The following is a 21,785-nucleotide window of genomic DNA, read 5'->3' as shown; positions in this document are numbered from 1 at the left end:
GCTCGCGGCGGCGGGTGGCGAGGGGCCGCCTCCGCCCAGAGTAACGGACCAGCAGGGCCCTGATCGGGCCAGCACGGCCGCCGTGAAGAGCGTGGCCGCTTCGGGCAGTTCACCGGGCTGGACCTGCAGGCCCGAAGGTGACCGAGTCGGTGAAACGGGTCTGCTGCTCATGTCAGTAGTCGCACCCTTTGCACCTTAGTGCCCTTTGGAAAATAACTTCAGGTGTCAAACAAAAGACAAAGTCCTTTCCAGGATTCACTAAAAACAAAAATAAATAAAATAAAATTCGATGCAGCCGGATTGGAGCCCTCCTGAGCGTTTTTCAAGGCCATAAATCGAGTGGAAGGAGATGGTCAGTTTCCCACGTGCCTTACCCCCTATCTTCTGTTCCCTTCTGCCCCCCGGGGCCTTCCAGAGGCTGTGACTCGGGGAGGAGCTGCCAGTTGCCATTGGGTTAGCTGATGTGTTCAGGACTCAACACCAGGGCTCCTGTGTGCCTCCCAGAGAGGCTGTGGGTCCGGGCTGCGTTCCCTGTGGGTAGTACCTGCCTTTCCCTGTTCCCCAACAGATTGGACCTTCATGGCCTTTTCCCCTCTTGAGAAGAAGTTATAGCACAAAACCACTCTCCTCCCCAGTAAACCTCACCACAGAATAGAAACCAAATGTTAATACTGAGTTGTTACAATAATATAGTGTTATTGCTGAATAACTGTTGTCATCCCCTGAAGCAATTGCAGGAAGCAGAAAGGACTCTGAACCATTTGAAGATACATGGCTTTGGAAACTGAACAGGAGGAGCTCTTCTGCTCTGTCTTGCAGAGTTGCTGTGATCTGTAAGCAGTTCAACAGCAGTGCCTTGGGTTTGGTTTAGGGATTTTTTTAAAAGTATTTTTTTAAATGGCAGGAGATAGATTGGCAGCCGTCTTCCTGGAAACTGGAAGGGAGGGCAGACTCACCTGAAGTTACTTTGCAAAAGGGTAATTGCCAGTCCTTGAGGGGACACTTTATTTTCATACTTTTCAGGGACCAAGAGAGAAGTTAAGAGTTACAAGATATCAAAACTGAATTATGAAAGAGCCAGAGAGGAGGGGAGCCTCTTTTAAGGAGAGGATGAAACCTCTTTGATTGGGTGTATACCACCCTAATGTTGCCATTGTCTCTACCCCTTGGATTGCCACAGCCCTGCTCCTAACTCGTGCCTCACCTGCAAGGCCTTCCTGCGCCTTTCTGATTCCGGCACAGCAGACATGGTGAGCTTTCCAAAAGGTACCTCATCATTGCTGTCTTCTTAACTCCCTTGATGGTGTCTTCCATTGCCCAAGTGAAGCTGGGGCAGCACAGGAGTTGACTTCACTGGCTCACTGCTCCAACTTGTTGGCCTAGGAAGGACCTGGTTCAGAATCTGCATTCTTCACACCCTTCTATCTGGATCCTCCCACCTGAGAGTGGCTCTTGAATAGCCCTTGGCTAAAGAAACAGGGTAGTTCTGTGCTCATCTGCTGTCTGAACAGACCAGTGCCGAGAGTGTGTAAGGATTCACCTGCGTGTGGCTGTAGCTGAAACACCGCTGCACAGCGAGAGCCCTGTGGCCACTGCTGTGTAGAGGGAAGGAGGAGAGGAACATTACTAGAAACAGGAAGATGGAGAGAAGAGCCCTTCCATTAGGGAGATCCAGTACTCCTTGGTGATCGGCACCTTGTGGGGACTAGTAAGACCCCAGCTGGACTGAGTAGGAAAGCGGAGGGAGGAGGAGGCTAAGCATTTTGCTGGGTGTCGGCGAGTCCACTACCTCTTAGTGACCCTGTGAACGGCATTCATAGCCTTGCCCTGCCCCACACCATTGTCTTGACCTTGTCAGGCTCAAGCCCAGGGGCAGAGCTTGTACTTCCCTGACTCGCCACGTGGGAGCATGCTGTTATATGCCGTCGAGTCAACCAGCTCACAGCGAATCCTCTGGCCCCTCCGCTTTTACAGAGGCAGAGGCAGGATCTGCAGGAGGAGACTGCCTGGCTTTCTCTTGCTGAGCAGCTCCTAGACTGAAGCCATGTAACTTTGGGTTGACAGTGCAACTCCTTACCACTAGGCCACTGAAGCTCCCTGTGGTTAGACATGAGCCGTGTTGAATTGTAGGTTCCTTGGAATACATCTGAAACCAAGGGAATGAGCAGGACAGGACTGGAGATGCTAAAGGTGCATCACGTGAGAGTAAAGTGTAGAGGTAGGTAGATGATGCAAGGTGAGCGCATGCTTGGCGATGGAATGGACCCAAATCCAGTTCACTGCATGCTCTGAAGAAAGCTTACCTGCTCCAGAAGTGGTCCAGGACTCTGATCAGAACCCACCTGATGCTTCCTGCATCGTTCGGGGGGTGTGCCTGTAGAATCCTTCGGGGATGTAGCTCTTGAATTTGTTCTCCAGTTCTTCAAGCTTGAGAAATGCCAGGAGTGTCCTTTTTTGGTTTTCTAACTCCAGCTCCTTGCACATTTCATTATAACACTTTGCTTTGTCTTCTCGATCTGCCCTTTGAAATGTCTGATCAGCTCTCTTCCCTCAGCATCTTTCCTCTTGTTTTGGTGCTTTTTCTTTCCATTGAATGATTCAGGGTCTGTTGACATCTGTTTTGTTGTTTTTTACCCCACTTGCCTTCGTAACAACCTTTTGCTTTCTTCATGGGTAATGTCCTTGATGTCATTCCGTAACTCATTTTATCTTTGATCATTAGTGTTCACTGTGTCACATCTGTTCTTACGCTGGCTTTAAAATTTAATCGAGATAGACTCAAAGTCTTTTTTTTTGTTCTTATGGACTTTTCATTTTCTTCACCTGAAGTTGGAACTTGAATATGAGCACTTGATGGTCTGTTCTACAGGCAGCCTCTGGCATGGTTTTGACTACTGATACTAAGTTTCTCTGGTATCATCCTGGTTTTCATGTAGTCATAGGTCCAAAGTCTTTATGTTTGTTTATTTTTTTATTAAATTTTGGGTTTTATCTTTCATTCATGTACATTGTGTTTTGTATAATTGATCTTTGTCTTTTACCATTTCAACTTTTTAAAAAAATGTTTGCAGTGAAAAAGTCATGCATTGAACATAACCTTATCATTTTATTTCCAGTATCACTTCTATCACCAGTGCCATGTTTTCTAACTATGAGTCCTTTTTCTTAGGTTTCAACTTTTGCATTCCATTTGGCTGTTACTATTAACGCATTTTGACTACATGTTTGATCAACTTCAGACTGTAAATTTTGATAGAAATCCTTCATTTCTTCATCTTTGACTTTTACGCTTTGCATATATTTCAATAACGGCTCTATTAATAGGACTTCCTTGTCCTGTGATCGTGGTCTGCGCTCAGGCACAGATGAGCAGTCGGAGTGGCCTGCAGCTGGGTTTGTCTGAAAAATTAATATGACTCCTTCAAGAAGACCCATCTCAACCAAAAGCTGAAGCTTTTGGCATATTGGCAAGTATGAGGTCTGGAAGGTCCAAATTTACCCTGGCCAAGATCCACAAAGCTGCCCAAGAGTTGCCGACTCTGGGTGAGAAGGACTCAGTGTCTGAAGGCAATGCACTGCTCTGGCCACTGGTCCGCATTGATATCCTGGACAAGGGCAAGATAGAGCTGGATTACATCCTGGGCCTTGAGTAGACTTTTTGGAGAGGCGTCTACAGACCCTTATGTTCAAGCTGGGTTTTTCTAAGTCCATCTACCACACCCGCGTGCTGATCCGCTAGCACTGTATCAGAGTCCAAAAGCTGGTGGTGAACATCCTATCCTGCATCGTTCACCTAGAACTCCCAGGCCTTGGGAAGAGGAAGAATCCAAGAAGGGCCAGGGTGGGGCTGGAGCTGGCAATGAGGAGGAGGAAGATTAAGCTCACCTCATCCCTCCTGGGTGGGAAACTAGTTTTCCAACCAGAGTATAAAAATTGGGAGAACCAAAAAAACCCCAAAGCAGGACTTCTTGTACACATGTGGCTAGTGTCTCATCCCTCCTAGCATTGTGCTTTAGGACAGCTCTGAAAGGCTCTTTTGATGATGGATCCCACGTCGTTCCCCTTCACTGCCATTTCTGGTCTAGTAGATCATGTGATTGCAGGTGGCCAGGACTAGGCCGCCCCGGTTTATTAATGCCTAGGGTGTTGATCTTTATGCTATTTTTTTACAACTTCTAATTTTGATGTTTCACCCATTCCATGATGTTTGCTGGGTTTTCCTCATTTTGAGTGTTGCCACTTCAACACTCTTTGCGTCAAAGCTTTATTCCATCCACAGCATTATGGTAGATTGAGATTTGAGGAGGGAGTTCTGGTGGCCCAGTGGCAAGGAGTTTCACTACCAATCCTTAAGGCTTGTAGTTTGAAACCACCAGCCACTCTGTGGGAGGAGGATGGGCCACCAGAACTCCCTCTTATGCAATTTACTGCTTCTAAAAATCTGCTAGAGGGTCAGCTATGAGTTGATTCTGACTCATCGGCACACAACAACAAGTGTGTTGAGGAAGCTACTTGTCCCCAGTCACATTTGAGTGCCTTTAGCCTGAGGGGTTTGTCTTCTAGCACCATGTACATAGTGTTCTGTTACCCATAGGGTTTTCCAAGACCTGTTGTTTCCAAAGCAGGTGAACAGATCTGCTGAAACCTGTCCCCCATGAGTGACTCTGCTAGTATTTGAGATCCTGGTGGCATAGCTTCCAGCATCACAGCCACATGCAAGTCGTCCCAAGGTGGCACTCTGGGAAAGGTGTGGTGAACTGAGATCATAGAATGTTCAAAACCCAACACGTCAACTCTGTTTTATAGATTTTAGGGGAGATGTTTAGATTTTGTTCTTAAGACTCTAAAATATAAAGCTGAAGCCCTTGGCTTTCAGAAAAGATTGATGCTTTAGGTTGGTAGCACATGAATCGGTCATTTGTGGCTGTGCTGGGGTCATTAGCACAAGAGGACACCTGGCAGGCAATTTCCAATGAGTTAGCTTTTCACACTAGTGTACAAGTTTCTTCATGAGAATGAGGAAGAAGGATTTTTTTTTTTTGGGTTATTTAGTGTGATCCTCATGTCATACTTCTGTCCTTAACCAAGATACTGGGTGGAGTAGATGGCCAAGCAACCCTGAGTCAGACAAATGACAGCACCAGACTAGGAGGCCAATGGGGTCGTCCCCTTCCTCATCTCCCAGCGCTGCCTAGGATTTGATATTCCTCCTAAACTAACTACTTCTCAGGCAACACTGGTTATGTAATAAATTAACACATTATACGGGTTAGGGAGAAGAAAGGTTTTTTTATTTATTTTGGGTTGGTGGTTTGTTTGTTTGTTTGTTTGGTTGGTTTGTTTTTTGTTAAGCCATAAAGCCTGCTGAGGTCAGAGCAACTTCAGCTGAAGCTCTGGGTGAACCCTACTGTTGTCAGCTGCAGGCGAGTCCAGCAGAGCACATCTGAGGGCGGTTACACTGTCGGCCAGTCTGGGCACTGGTTATACTGTCAGAGACTACTGTAGACCGTGATGCTCTCCACGCATTGTTGTAATCACTGTGCCAGGCCATTTAGTTGCGGGTGTTCCTCTCTGTCACCAGCCTTGTCCCTTTTCCAGCATGCTGTCCTCCAAGGACCGGTGCCTCCAGACAACAAGCTAAAGCAGATGAGATGAGGTTTCACCATCCTTGCCTCTAAGGAGCATCCTGATTATACCTCTTCCAAGATACTTTTGTTTGTTCTTTTGCAAGACCATGGTGCAGTCAATACTCTTCCCCCATACACGCAGTTTAGAGGCATCAGTTCTTCATCAGGCTTCCTAGTCATTGTCCAACTTTCATACATATGGGAAGCAATGGGAAATACCATGGTGTAAGTCAGGAGCACCTTAGTCTTTAAACTTACTTTCTTGCTCTGTAACACTTTAAAAGAAGTCCTTGACTGCAAATTTGCCCAGTCTTTTGATGTCTTGCTGCTATTGCCAATCCTTGACAACTGCAGTCTCGTCTCCATCTATATTTATGTAGCCCATTGGCCCAGCTGGGAGGATTTTTGTTTTTCTGGTGTTGAGGTATAGACTCTGTATCTTTGATCTTCTTCAGTAAGTGTTTCATATCTTCAATTTCTGTAAGCAGGATTTGTGTAAGTGTCCTTCAGACTTGGCTAATACTAAGGATTTAGTATGTTGACTTGAATCTGTTTTGGTTCAGTTGAAATACATGTGTATGTACACATGTACACAGGTGTGCATACACAACAGAAGCTCTGGTGGCACAAGCAGAAGTTTAAGGGTTTTGAACCTACCTGCCATTCCATGGCAGAAGCGTGGCTGGCTCCTTCCATAATAGTTTATAGCCTTGGGGACCCTGTAGGACAGTGTCCTCTACTCTGTAATCACTGAGTTGGAAAGGACTCAAAGCAAAGCGGGTTGGGGTTTGAGTGTGAGCGTGTACATATCCATAGCAATAGCTAATGTGTCTGGAATTCTCTTACATTAATAGCTGTTGCATTGATTTAAAATGGGGGGCGGGAAGAGTGATAAGATGTCATCAAGCCAGTTCAGACTCCTAACAACCCTTTGTAACATAGAGTGACACTCTCAAGCCCTATGCCACCCTCAGTCTCTGCTTGTCAGGTTGTTGGAGCCACTGTCTCAGTCTGTTTTGTTGAAGTTCCTTTATTTTGTTGACCACCCTCTCCGGGGACTGGCCCTTCCTAGAGATATGTGAGAGAATTCTCCCTGTCTGTGCTTCTTGATTTTGTATCTGCCTCCTTTCCTCCCAGTGTTTTGTTTTTGTTTTTTTTAATTTTTAATAACCTTATATTAAAAACGAAACAAATACCAACTTCAAATGTCAAAAACAAATGAAAATCATACAGCAGTAAAACGGATACAAAATGGCTAGAGGTAGAATCTAGCTGTATTCTGTTGTCTCAAGCCTGGGAGTTGTAGCTGACTATATCTGATATAAGCCCTATTAACACAGACATCTGTCACATATGTAACCTTCCACAGCTACCCAGACTGCCTTTCTTCTTGGTTTTCTCACCCTGACTCTTACTACCTACCATGGCCAGTTTCTTTTTAAGGTATGCGGCAGGAATAATTGTATATACCGCAGTAAATAGGTGTGGTTTTGAAAGGTGATTCTTAAAAGAGGGAAGCAGGGCAACTATCCTGGGCAACTATCTCCATTCAGAGGAAGACTGTGACACCCTTTCTCATGAAGCATTTCTGGTGGCAGAGAATGGATGACGCTGTGTGCAGCCCTCTCAACACCAGACTCCAAAAATGACCCTGTTGCTATGAGATAGAACCAGTCTAAGCAGACTTAACCAGCTTCAGTCAGGTTTAAATCTCTCATGAGTTTACTGGTGCCTTTTTGTTGTGGCTGCTAACAGTTCTTCCTGAAATGCCAAAATGTAACTCCTCGTTCTCGTTTCTTCCTTCTTAAATGAATCCAGGAGTTTTCTATGGCTGTTAGGAAAAGGCTAACTTCCTCCTTTCCACAGGGAACTTGCTTGTGCTGGACCTTCAGATCAGTGAATATTTTTTCAATCCATGTTGTCACGACCGCTATGCCTTCCACTGTCTCAGAACCCAAAGATGAGGCTTTGAGTGATAATTCCTTCATCACAGACTCCAATACTACAAGTGTAATGGGTTTTCTTGGTTTCTCCAGTTTTCTTCATTTACTTGGTGGTGATGGTACTGTTACATCATCATAAACACTCCATGCTAAAGCCCATCTCATTGTCCGACCTTGACAGAACTCAGTATAGGTGACTTTAGGAACCCCTTGTATCCGAAGTTCTTCCTTCAGAGGAGCCAGACTGCACTTCCCCAGCATACAGCTATACCACCTTAACCTTTTTTTTAAGTTGTAAACTGTCATGGATGATCCTTTTAACAAACTCCAATTCACTTCCTTCTGCCATGATCTCTGTAATACCACCAGTGTTTACAGAACTAGGCGGGGTCTTCGAGGAGGATTCCGAGAGTTTACTCCCTTGGCTTCCAACTAGTTGGCAAAAAAGGGAGGGTTGCACCTGCAAAAACCATAGATTATCTCAGATTCTTTTTTTTTTTTTAAATTTAGGTTGTTTATTTTTCATTTCAATGAACATCTACAGAGATTTTGGGATTCCATTCATTCATTGTTGCACCCTTCTCCCCGCACAAACCCCTCCCCCCTCCCACCCATTTGCTCCTCTCCTTGAAACGCAAAAAAACCCCACCCCCTAGCCCCATCAGATTCTTCTTTAAGTGCATCCATCAGGAGTGTCTTCTGGGGTACTTTTACAAGATCAGATAAATTATTCTGTTCCACATTTTTCTTTGCATAGTTGAAGCACATATCATCCACTTCTGTTGCAAGGAAATGCCAGCCATTTAAGGTTGCTCCAAGCAAAGGATAGATGCAGGATGCCCCAGTACCTACAGCAATTCCTCTTCGAAGAGAGCTTTTGTCAGAGTCCTGGTGACCAATCAGATCTTCTTCCCAATGAATATAGTTGAGTCTTAGTGGCACTGTGGGAATTAGTCTTTCCAAAGGAATATCAATAGAAAGTCCAGAATCTTCCCTTAAGAGAGTACAGGTCAGAGCTCTGACTGCTTCAGGATCCTTAAAATTAAGACTCACTCTTCCACTCAGGTTTATCTGAACTGCTGCTTAAAATCTGGATATTTGGATGCCAGATATGCAAAGTCAGGAGGTTTGTCCTTATATCTATTTTTTGCATACATTGATTTACTCAGACCCATCCTCGGAGGCCAAAGTTCCTGCCAGACCGATTGTCGAACTTGGGCCTCTACAAGTCCATACTCTGCAACCACCCGCAGCGCGAAGCTCCTAGAAACGCAGATGTTACGCTCTCAGCGCACCACCATCTTGTGCTCCCAGTGTTTTTTTAAAGCATTCAAAAACCAAAAGTTTGCAACTTTATTATTAAAAGGAAAGAGAACATGGATTGAGAGTGAATGCCTAATACCCATTTAGGTGAAAAATGAAGGGGAAGAAAATGAAAACAAGCCACAGAGAACCTAAATTTTTTTTTAAAAACAAAACAAAAACTTAAGAACAGATTTGATGCATTGAAAATTGATGCTCATAGCCCAGAGGAGTTATGGAAGACATCATCCTTGAAGAAAGCAGAGAGTCATCACAAAGACAGGAAACAAGGATAAGACCGGAAGGCACATTAGGGGAGAGACTGAACTGTATGTAGAAATCAGAAGAAACCCAAACAAGGGGAAGATGTGAAAGGAAGAGAGCTGGCCAGCAGATTTCACAGGGAGAGGGAGAAGACAGAGTAGCAGAATGGAACGTGTGAGGAGTGACAGTTAAAAATAAAAAAACAACACTCTTGGCATTTCTCAAGCTTTAAGAACCAAAGAACAAATTCCAGAGTGGCGTCCCTGAAGGATTCTATGGGTACAATCATGAATGATGCAGGAAGCATCAAAAGAAGATTGAAGGAATACACAGAGTTACTGTATTGATCAGCAGTGAATTAGGAAGTAGCATGTGATCAAAAATTCAGTAATACTGAAGGAAGAAGTCCAAGCTGACTGAAGGCATTGGTAAAGAAGTATGGCGCCAGGAATTGATGGAATACCAATTGTGGTGTTTCAGGAAACAAATGCAGCCTTGGACATGCTGACCAGTCTCTCCATCAAATATTGGAAGATAGCTACGTGGTGAACTGACTGAAGTGATTGTTTGTTCCTATTCTCCAAAAATGTGATCCAACAGTGAGAAAATTATCGAACAATATAATTAATAGCACATGCAAGTAAAATCTTGCTGACAATTATTTTAAAAAAAATACTGCAATAGTACTTCAGCAGAGAACTGAAAAATTCAAGCTGTTTTCAGAAGAGGCATGAGGAATATTGCTGATGCCAGATGGATTGTGACTGAAAGAAGAGAATAACAGGAAGATACTGACTTGTGTTTTCTTGACTATGTAAAGGGATTTGACTTTGTGGATCATAAATCAGCTAATACAGGGAAGAATGGAAATCCCAGAGTACTTAATTATGTTCAGATGAACCCTATGCATAGGCTAAGAAGAACTTGTCCAAACAAAACAAGGGAATACTGCATGGTTTTAAATCCAAAAGGTGTACATCCTTCCTCTATACCTCTTCAGTCTGTATGCTGAGCAAATTATTTGAGAAGCTGAAATATATGAAAGAGAATATGCCAGCAAGAGTGGTGGAAGATTCATCAACAACCTGCATTATGCATATGACAGGACCTTGTTTTCAGAAGGTGAAGACGACTTAAAGCCGTTACTGAAAAAGATTAAAGTCTCCAGCCTTCAATATTGAGTACGTCCACATATAAAGAAAACAAAGATCCTTACCACTGGACCAATAGGAAATATGAAGGATGGAGAAAAGTTTAAGTTAACAATTGTTTCATTTTCTTTTAACCCACATTCAACACATGTAGCAGCAGTCAAGGAATCAAAAAAGGGTTGTGTTGGGGGAAACAGCTGTCAAGGACCTCTCCACAGTTCTGAAGAGCAGAGTATCAGGTTAAGGTGATCCATCCAAGTCATGATAGTTTGTTTCTTCCTATGCATCTGAAAGTTGAATAAGACCAAAAAAGAGATGGTGCATTGTTTTTGAATTGTTGGTAGAGAGTATTGAATGGACTACCAAAAGAACACAAAAGCAATACAACCAGAGCCTTAGAGACAAAGGTGTTTCACTTTGGGCTTTTTTTTAGGAGGAACAAGTCCTTGGAGAGACAGGCATTACTGCTGAGAAAGGTTGTTCTTCTTGTCCATCAAGTCGACCACAACACAAAGTGACCCCTGTGAACAGATCCCCAGCAGGGAAAGGTAGAGGGTTGGTGAGAGAGAGGAAGACCTTCAGTGAAATGGCCTGACAGTGATGACCACAGAGAGCTTGAAAGGCAGAAATCCTAAGGATGTCTCAGGATAGGGCAAGATTCAGAGCTGTTGTTTACAGGGTCGTTGTGAGTCATGGCACCTGATAGCAACAACACCGTCATCACATTGGTTTGAAGGCATCAGTTCTTCCTTATTCGTTGTCCAATTTTCCCATATATATGATACGAAGCTATTGAAAATGCCTTTGAATTGTGATTTTGGTGAAGAATATGGAATACAAACTATCAAAAGAACAAGCAGACTGCCTTGGCCAAAGTACAGCCGAGTATTGTGCATGTTGGGCTGGTAACCTGATGGAGAGCAGTTCCATCTGTCACCGCTGCCTCAGGGTGAAAACAGGCCCCTCTTCCTGTGAAGACTGTCAGCCTGAAACCTGAAGCATTCTGGCCATGAGCCCCAAGCTGCTGACTGCAGGACAGCAGAGGCTGATAGGTCCTTTGTTGACATCAGCTGATTCTTAAATTTTAGAATCAAGTGTATTTGTTGAAGTTTAGAATTGATGGGGAGTGCAGTTACTGCGTTCCTGTTGAGAACTCCAGCAGCCCAGTCTTTCTTCTGTGGCCTTTGCAGGGGTTCATTTCTGTCTTTACTGCTATTCTGTACAAATCCAGAAAAGTCACGATTTAGATTTGACTATCAAGTGGATCTATCTCTGTCACACTTCCTGATAGGACATCCTGAAGGCAGGGTAGGGCTTTCTAACCAGGTTCTATCCTGCCAGTTCTTCTTCCCTTCCCTAACCCCTCCACTGTGATGCGGCTTATTATTAGAGAAGTTAACAGGTTATAAAAAGCCAGGTTGACAGCAGGATACAGTCAGTCCCAACAGCTTCTCAAATGTGCTCATAAGCCCTTTGGCTTTCAGCCTCACGGCTTAGGTCAGCGTTACCCTCAGTCGTCCAGTAAGCTTGCCTGAAGGCCTCTGGCTCGGTGGGGCAGCGGCCCCCGCGCTGCTCTGCACATGGAGTCTGCCTGGCAAAGGAATCTCTCAGCCCCTAAGGATGCTTGCTGCTTCTCCTCTTTGTTGATGTTGAGATCCCCAAGCAGGCCCTCTTCACTCTTTACACTCTTCTTGCTGCTTCAAAACAGCATTCCAGTGAATTCATGTGCCCTGTGAGTCCATTGGAGTGGCCTCTGGTCAGAAAGCAGGGTTGGGGGGTGGTTTTTACAGAAGCTGCAGACTAGTGCTGTTAGAGTGGAGGCTGGCTATGGAAGATGAAGTTATTTTTTTAATTTTAATGAAAGTTTACAGAGACTTTGAATTTCCCGTTCATTCATTGTTGCACTGTTTTCCCTCCCTACCCCTCCCCCCCATTCGCTCTTCTCTTTGTAAAGTAAAAGAAAAATTCTTGCATTGTCCTACAATCCCTTCCCCCAAATCAACTCCACTGTGCAGCCTTCATTCTAGACTCCTGTCATGACAATAATACCTAATCATATATCCCTTTTAAACAGCGGAAGATGGAATCTTAACAGACTCTGAAATGGTAGTGTTTTCGAGGCTGGTCCTGTGCTAGTAGGTTGATTTACAATTGACTCAAAGTTGGTTGGCCTTATAAAATGTAAATGCAGTGAGAAATCTTTGTTTCTAAAAAAACTGTAGTGAGGACCTTTCCTGTGGATGTCCATTCTGAAGACTGAAATAGTGCATTTTATAATCCATTACTCTCCATTCACGTATACAATTAAAGCAGCGTAAGAACCAGCCACCCTGGGAATGTACCAGCCAGTCAAGTGAGAAGGGCCACGGGGATCTACATTTGCCAAGGGTGGTCTGCATTTTCTGTCTGCTTTAGCCCCTTGAGATCCTAGTGCCTTGAGTTGGGTGGGTCCTGGTGTGGCTCAAGGACAGCAGTGACCCTTCTAGAAAGGTCCTGTGGTTTTATCCTCTCTGTCTCAAGACTGAGTCCCAGGAGAGGCGCAAAGCTGGCAGAACCACTTTCTCCAGTCCTGCAGGGTGGGCTCCCCATTGGTCAGCCGGTCAGCCAACCCCCACACTCACTGGGGATAGTGCTGGTGTCCAGACAGGCTGTCAAGAGGGAAAGTCTAAGTTCAGGGACTGCCCAGCTGCTCAGTCCATGTATACTCATCCTGTCTTCTGAATTTGAGAAATAATAGAACAACTTGCTGGAGTTTCTACCACATTTTACATCTTTTTCCCTTTAAAGCATGAGACATCTCAGTTAAATTAACTACAAAATCAGAGAAAGTTCAGAAAGAACAGGGCACTGGTCCTTTGGCATGGTTGCGGTTAAACCAAAATAAAATGTGGTCTATGCTCTGGGTTGTATTTTTGCATTTGTGTTTTGTGCCCCGACACTGTGTTCCAGGGGCGCTATTAATTCAGCTACCGGGAGGACAAGCACGTGGCGCCCTTCTTAAGGCCTGTTGGTCTCAGGGCTGTGCTTCCTCTGGACCCTGAGTGGGCTCTTCCACCCGTGACACATCCGGGTACACACAGCCTGGCCTCTGGAGGCCCACCCTTCAACCACAACACCCCCCTCTGTTTATCAGTGGCTTAGGATTTCAGGGAGAATTTCTTCTAAAACTGAACGTTCTTTTTCTCTTTTATAAAACCTAAGTTTTCTTAGGAAGAAGTCTTTCTCCGCGGGTATATTTCCAGCACACCTGTTGGTTCTGAAAAGGCCTTTTTCATCAAGGAGGGACACGCTTCCTGGACTTCCTGGGCAGGTTGCGGGAGGAGCTGTAGGCGCAGTTTGGGCAGGCCCCAGGCCCAGACAGGGGTGGTGCAGCCCTTTTTCCTTAGGTGGCAGGTGCTGGGATGTTATCGCTCAGTGTTAGCAGGTGAGCCCCAGCAGCAGACAGCTTTGTGTCTGGAGAGGCTGTCTCCTCAGGTGTATGAGGGCTAATGGCAGGGCTGGGAAAGCCCTTCACATCTTTCTCCATGTTTTTCTTGCCCCACTTGGTTTGTAGGCTCTGAGCTTTCCTCCTTCCACCCTCAGCCCTCTTTAGTCACCTTGCCTTGCTGGAACTTTCCACCTGCGAGTCATTACCTCTTGGGGGCAGAAATTTCTGCTGTATTTGCTTTGTGTGACATCCTCTTGAAAAGGCCAGCAGCAGATCCATGTGGAGGGCTCTGTCAGCACCCCGCTGGCATTTTAGGGATAGCTTGCTTAAGATCACCCTGTCTATCCCTTAGCTTCCCATGAAACCATCCCTCACACCACGCCAAACCCGAGGGCAGAGGCCATCCCTGCAAGACATAGCCCTCACTCAAGCTTTGTGTCTCTTTGATGCAGAATCACAGCCTCTCAGAGAAGCTCTTAGGCCGGTCTTTTCTTCAGAGGTATTAAACATAAAAACAGACCAAAACCCCTGAATCTGCAAGCAAGTTGATTCCAACTCATGAGACCTGCTCCCGCTCATCTGAGCACAGATCACCAGCTCCTCTCTAGTACGGGTGGGTAGGGCCGAGCAGCTGGTTTTGAGACGAGTGATGGAGCAGAAGCCCTTTGTGCCACGCAGCAACCTGCTGGACACACCTGCCCACGAAATCCAGCCTACTTGTGGGAAGCTGCTGCAGGCCCCCCAGGGTAGATGAGAGTGAGGGTGTCACTGGATGCCAGGGCCTGAAACCAGGGTCCGCCTTCCCAGGAGAGTGTCTGTAGAGGCAAGTGTCCCTGTCCCCTGGCGTACTTAGGGGCCCGGCAGGTGATGGAAACTGGAGATACTTAGACAGTTATTTTTTTCCGCTCTTGGTATTAGGCCGTTTCTTGAAGGGTTAAAGAGGCCGAGGTTGGGCGCGCCGGCCGGTTTGGAACTTGCCCCTTGGTCCTATCAGACCTTTTGACCCTCCCTCCTCCAAGCGTGCCGCGGGGATGGGGTCCGCCCGCTGCACAACTTGGCTGTGTAAGCAAGTGCTTTCACAAGAGCTTCGCGGGAGGGAGTTGAGACATGCAATCAGGAAAATCCTTTGTCCGGTCCTCCGCGTCCTTGAAGGCCAGTGACACTCAGTTGGAGCTTGCCAAACTTGAAACGTCTGTGCCCTCCATGGAGGCGTGGTGATGGCCGAGAGGGCCACTCCGGCCCAAGGCGGGCCTTCGGGGACCGTGCAAAGCGCGCTCCACCCGAGCAGCCCCCGGGGGCCAAGGAGCCTGACCCACCCAGAAGGCTTTACGGGCGCGTGCACTGGGTGGGGCGGCGCGGTCCTCCGGCCGCGCGGGGGCGCTGCTCCGGGGCGGGCGCTCTGGCTGCTGCGTCGTCTCGGTGTCGGGCGCCGCTCATTCCCGCCCACTTCGCCGAGGCTGAGTGCAGGAAATGGCTGCGAGACTCTGCAGACGGTGCGTCCCGCGGTAAGTAGCGTCTGGTTTGCGGGTCGGGGCCCGGCGCGCGGCCGCCCGGGAGCGGAGCTGACGGTGCTGAGGGCTGCGCCGCAGCCCGGCCGCTGGTTCCCTCGGAGCCCGCGCCGCTCCTGCCGAGAAAATGGCGGCCGCCGCCCCGAGGGGAGGGGCGGGAGCGAGTGGAGGGGCCTGGTCCCGGGCTGGGAGATCTGGCTCGGGACGCGTCGAGGGGGTTGCTGATGGCTCCTGGGTAGCAGCTCGAACCGACCGAGGCAGCCCTTGACGCCTCGGTTAGAGCCGTCGCCCGGAGGCGGAGCGGGGCCGGGCCAGGGACCGCTGTGCGCCGGCGGCAGCGCAGGCCGGGGGAGGGCTCGGGTTTGGGAGTTCGGACTAAAGGTCAAAAGCTGCTGGAGCTCATTGCCAAGTGGTGTCCTTGTCGCGGTTCGGAGGGCCAGGGTGGCCGCGGTCGCCAGTCCCCGCGCACCCGGCTGCGCTGCTCGCCCCCTCGAAATGCCGGGTCTCCCTCTGCTGCCGCATGATTGTCTCCTCAGTGTGGTCCTGCTGGGCCTTGTCCGGGTTACATGTTCTCGCCTCCCCCTTGTGACTCTGGGAGCGGAGCGGGGTCGCGGCCGCCCGCCCGCATGTGCCCAGGACCTGCCCCGCCGTCACCCAGCGCCTTCCTGAACGCGCCCCATCCTTTGCTCTGAAAAACAAACTCCCCTGACTGTGGCATGGCAGGGCCGCCCCGGAGCATTTCCAAAGCTGTAGTCTAGAGAAGCGGGTTCTCTCTCCTTGTCAGCAGCTCAGTACCTGAACCATAGCACCACCAGGTCTTCTTTACCAGGGTTTTCTTAAATTCAAGCTCTTCCAAGCAAAATTAGTTCTGCTAAAGGGGAGTCTGCAAATAAAGTATAAAGTTGTGTCCTTGACAGATCCTTACCGTCTCACTTTGCTAGTATCAAGAGCCCGAGATTTCTCTCTCTCAGGCTGTAATGGTCCGTTTGTGTGAGTATCACAGTAGTTTGTTAAGAAGTTGTGTCCCTGTACAAGGGGCTCTTGGTGCAGTTTTATGTGACGTTTCAAGCTGGTTGGGCTTTGTCTTCCGTTACGATGGGGAGAAATTAGAGCTAGGACTTCAGCTACCTTTTTGCTGTGGTGATCAGATCAGAGTTGCAGGTTTCCAAGGCCATTTGGTACCTGTCTGGCCAAGGGGAGATTCTGTAGTACTTGTGTCAGTTCAAGTTCCTAGTGGTTTAAAACTCCAGTCAGCACTCATACCAGCGACTTTTGTTTTGGCCCTTAGAGGGAAGCAGAGGTTGAAAGTATTAATAGGCTGGCTCACAGCTGATCTTGGAGACCGGCACATCAACCCCAGGCCATTGTTACCCTCCATCCGAAGCTGGAGATCTTAACAGGAACAAATTGCCTCCGCTTTCTCCTGCAAAGATATTGGTGGATTTGAACCACCAGCTTCTCATTAGGACCTTCTTTCTCACATGCCTAGTGGATACAGACAGCCCTCTAAACAAGCTTTTCCAATCATTGCCCCTCTCCTGCATAGCTTATTACTTAAACAGACCTTTAATACTAGCTTCTGGTACTAAAAGTCCAATTCTAGACCTCTGGTGGTTGATATCAGATGTTGAGTTTATTCCACTACAAAGGTTAAATGATCAGTGAGTGGACAATAAGGAAAGGCGGTTGGAAGCAAAGTCTGAATTATACTTGTAGTCATCTAGATACAGACCCTTATGCTGAGGACTTTTCTTTTAAAAGCCTTGTTATTTGAATAATAAATACTTTCATGGTTAAGCTAAATGAAGTTGTACATATGTGCATCCAATTGTGCATATTTCAATAAAGGATTATAGCCACAGTGATAAAATTTGCCCTAAACATTAACTTGAAACTTTTATAATTGTGATTCTTCCTTTCTCTCTTGATATCAGATTTATGTGCTTTAGTTTTATTTCTCATATAATCACACCAGTCTTTAAGTGATATTTGATGTATCCTTATGAAAAAGTATAGCAGAAATGTAGGTCCATTTTTTTCGGTGTTTTTGGTTACAAAGAGAATGCTAAGTTGAAAATGGAAACGATATGGAAATATAAACTCTTTGCCATCAAGTGAGGACGACTCCTAGCTGATCTTCCATTGGGTTTCCAAGACTGTGAATCACATTGGAGGAGGTTGCCTGTCTCCTTCTGAGATGCTGATAGATTCAAACCATCATAGGGATGCTGCCTTTGGGTTAGCAGCACAACTCCCTGTGCTCTGCGCCACCAGAGCCACCTGTGGAAGTATAAAGAAGGCAATTAGACATACCAGAGCGCACCAAGCAGTAATCTTCATGACAGCTGTTCACCTCACCCTGCCCTTTCTAAGTCCCAAACTGTCCTTCATCTTTGTAGTTGTGGTCTGTTGCATAACTGTTTCTTGGTTTTTTTTGCAAATTAGTCTCTTGGTATGGGCATTAGTTTGTCAACACTTTGAAAAATCTGCCTGTGAGCATTTTTATAAAGGCATCTGTGCTTCGTGGTTACTACTTACGCTAGGTTGTACTGAAGCACTCTTCCTCTCTTGGAGAAGCCTGTCTCCTGCTCTGTACCCTATGAATACTTGCCAAATGAGTAGACTCAATTTTGCCTGAACGCTTTCAACACACACTCTTGACATTTTCATAGATGACAGTAGGAAACCACAGAGATCTGTGTAATCCCCATATTACAAGAAAAGTAGGTCCCACAGGGCAATACACTTGTACAGTAGACCCAGCCAGAGCAGCTGTGACTGATAGTACAGTCCAGAGAAATTGACAAGTCTTAGCCAGAGCTCCCTCTTAAGCACTTCGATCTCCTCCCAAAATCTGCTTTTATGCCTCACTTGGAAATGTCTAAGGGCAGTGGACACTGCTAGCTGTTGAGTTGAAGTTGGGAGACACTGAACCTGCCCAGGGAGCAGTGTCCCCTGGAGACAAGCTAGACTCTTGAGAACGCTTGGCATGCATGATTTTGTTGGATTATAATTTAAAGTGTTTTTACATTTAGCAGTTTATTGTTAAGGAGCTCTGGTGGCCTAGTGGCAAGAAGCTGCACTGCAATCCCAGAGGCATGCAGTTCCAATCCACTAGATGCTCTACTGGAGAAGGAGGGGCAGTCGCCTCCTTGTACCAGTCAGATCCTATTTGATGGTACACACGCACAAACATAATAAAATATTTTTAAAAAACAACAACAGTATATTGTTACTTGATTGTTGTTTGGTGCCCATCTTTTCTTACAGAGCATTTGGCAGACTCGAACCATGTGCGTTCGGTTTGGCAGCACAACTCCTTGCCACTGGGCCACTAGAGCTCCCTGTGTTGTTAGTTGTCATTGTGTACTATTGCGTTGGAACTGACTCATAGCTAACCCTCCAGCAGGTTTTTAGAGGCAGTAAATTGCCGGAAATTGTCCATCTTTCTCCCACAGAGTGGCTGGTGGATTCAAACCCTTATTGTTAGTAATAAAATTTTTCAATGCACCTTGCCACCTAAGCAATATGAACACTGGGTTTGGATCATATACACACAACTCTGTCAAATTCAGCATTACATGAATCTGTGAATATAGATAAAGAACATTGTGTGATGCAGTCAGTAACTTTTTCTAAAGCTATGACCTCCTCCATCACTCTCCAAAACAAATAAATCTGGTGTCCTAGGGAAGGGACAATCTAGTTGAAATACAGAGTTAGCTCTTCAGTTAGAGTTACCACAGCCCTACATGCTTTTCAAGGGGCATTGCACCAAGCATCATGTGGGCCTTTGGGTTGCAGTTTGTCATCTTTGTGCCTTTGTTAAGACAGCTCTAGCTTTGGAAGCAGGTTTGTGAGAGCACACCAGCATACCTTTCTTTTTTCCCCCTTAGTTAGGATTTTGTTTGCTTGCTTTTTAAACCATATTCTCTCTGCACTTACTTGACAGTCTTACTATTATGGCTATATTTTCATATTTGGAAGCTGACCTACCATGTCATCACAAAACTGTGACAGAGATATTGGAAAATTGAATGCCAAAACCCCTCTTTTTCTGTCTTAAAAGTCCTCGCTGTAAAGAGGCTGCCAGGATTTCTTTTCTTTTTTATTTTTGTGTGAGTGTACCGTCAAATCAGATCTGACTGGTACAGGAGGAGATTGTCCCTCCTTTTCCCAGCAGAGCATCTGGTGGATTCGAACCGTGCGCCTCTGGGATTGTAGTTGCAGCTCCTTACCACTAGGCCACCAGTGCTCCCCGCCAGGATTTCTTTTTGACTCATGGAGTAGCCCTCTGCCAAAGCATAGGAGTAAACTTTTGCTTTTTGGCACCTGGTCACAAACTTTTGCACTAAGCACCTCTCTACCAGTCCTCATGGTGAGGACTCCAAGGAGCTTTCTTTATGAAGATTTTATGTATTTTATTTACTGTATCTGATGCTGGGAAAAAAATCTTACTAATCTTAAAATAATACTTATATATTGACAAAAATAACATTTTCTAAACGTTTTATTTCCCAAGACAAAAGTATTTTCCCTGGAAGAATGGCATTGCTCACCCACCTGGATTCTGCTTCTGCAGTCAGTTGCATTATTGCACTTCACTTGTGGAAAACTTTGTGCTCCTGAGAGTGAATGAGAAAAAGGCACATGTCTTAGTGTTGTTTAAGAATTCTTGGTTGCCTTATGCATACAGCAACAGCCCAGAATAAGAGGTGCATTGCAAAGAGGACTGGGGGTGGGAAGTGATTGTGCAAAAGTGAACAGAGGGAAGGGGAAAGTAAGGGAGAGGGCAAACTTGCTTTTGGGAGAAGCCTGGTTCACTATCCAGTTGAGGATGGCATTGTGTGATCCAGCATTCTCTAGTGATGGGGCAGAAGCTGCTGGATAGGCTTGAGACTTCTTGGGGTGGTGCAGCCTTCTGAGGGAGAGACAGAAATTTTATGTCAAATGACACTTTGTATTTATTATAAGCTATTCACTCATTAAAGAACCCTGGTGACTTTAGTACATAGTGTTAGACTGCTAATCAGAGGTTAGTGGTTAAATCCCTGTGCCTCTCCACAGGAGAAAGGACAGTCTCCTCCCATAAAGATTTATAGCTTCAGAAACTTGAGAAGGGGGTGGAGGTGGAAATAGCTTTGAATCAGAGAGTTTAGATTGTTTTTCTTGTTTCTTCTCTCACTGGCTACTTAACAGTTGAATTCCTGTAATAAGGCGGTAGTAAGAGTAGCTTGTATTGAGTGTTGTGGAATTAGGAAGTTCTCAAACCTGGTGTGTGCCCTGACGGAACTCCTTAGGGAGTCAGCCACTAACCCAGAGGCCTTCACCCTTCTCTGGTTATTTCAATCTCCCAGCACCTTCCTCAGGAGGAAGATGGGCAGTCTCCTCCGCTTCCGTTTACAGCCGCAGAGGACCCGTGGAGGGTCAGCTTGAGTTCATTCCAGTTTAATGACAATGAGAGTAAAAGTCAAATGGATAACCAGTTTGGACAGAGGAAGAACATGAGCACCAGGACAGGCACAGGTGTGAGACATAGTGCCATGCTGTTGGTGCTTGGAAGTGTTGGGAGTGGCGGGAGGACAGATTTCTAGCCAATAACTCATAGACGTGTGCTTGGAGCCAGAGAGATTGAAGTGGGGAGAAAAGCATGAGGTGGCTGGAGCAGCTTCGTGGAGTGTCCTGGTTATGAGTAAACAGCTAAAGGACTGAGTGCCTCAGGTGTGCCCATAGGGATAGTCCCCTTGATCCTGTGAAATGACCTCCCTGCGCCTTCTACCAGTCACACATCATCCCGATATGTTATTGGGGATTAGTAGTCACATCTGTCTTTTATGGCACATATCCTTATGGGGACAAGAAGCTGCACAATTTCAGTGATTCTGAGACCCAGGCCACCTTTGTGACTGAGAGCAGCATATCCCAGGAGCAATATCTACAAAACTTCTAGTTCCTTAGGATTGGTTTTAGATTCTCTTCACACACACACAGTCCCCTCTCCTCATTTCATCATCCTGATAGTGTCTGTGATACCTGGTAATATGTAAAACCTTGAATTGGTTATAATCTTAAGGATTTAATCATTTATTCATTTGGTCAAATTCTGTGTAGAAATGCAAGTAAATGAGAACTGGCTTTCTTAGTGGACTCCCACTTGAGTGCTTTGTCCCAAGTACAAGCACAATGTTCACTTGAGAGGAACACGTGTCCCTCTGGAAGGATCCAGTACAAGCCAACGTTTCCAGTTGGGCTGTCTGGAAGTTCTAGGTGTATTCCCTCCAAGTTGTAAAAGCCTGAGTTTTTTCTTAGTAGTTTAATTCTCAGCCATTATCTTCAGTCTTCACTCTCTACTGCAACAAATGACTCATTACTTATAGAGAATGGTTTTAATAGAAGAGGTTTTTTTAGGGGAGCTCTGGTGGCCTAGTGGCAAGGAGCTCCAACTATAATCCCAGAGGCGAACGGTTCAAATCCACCAGATGCTCTGCCGGGGAAGGAGGGACAATCTCCTCCTGTACCAGTCAGATCTGATTTGATGGTACACGCACACAAAAATAATAAAA

The 21,785-nt window shown here is 46.1% G+C and overlaps 1 pseudogene; it reads right to left on the bottom strand.

Annotated features, from left to right (window-relative positions):
- Positions 1 to 7,375: 7,375 nt before the first annotated feature.
- On the bottom strand, positions 7,376 to 8,745 carry LOC102871291 (annotated as a pseudogene).
- Between the last annotated feature and the right edge of the window lie 13,040 nt (positions 8,746 to 21,785).

The sequence above is a fragment of the Elephantulus edwardii genome, unplaced genomic scaffold (assembly GCF_000299155.1).
Source record: "Elephantulus edwardii isolate Elephantulus edwardi_28Jun2011 unplaced genomic scaffold, EleEdw1.0 scaffold00193, whole genome shotgun sequence".
In the NCBI taxonomy this organism is placed as follows: Eukaryota; Metazoa; Chordata; class Mammalia; order Macroscelidea; family Macroscelididae; genus Elephantulus; species Elephantulus edwardii.
This window is presented reverse-complemented; position numbering and strand designations above follow the sequence as displayed.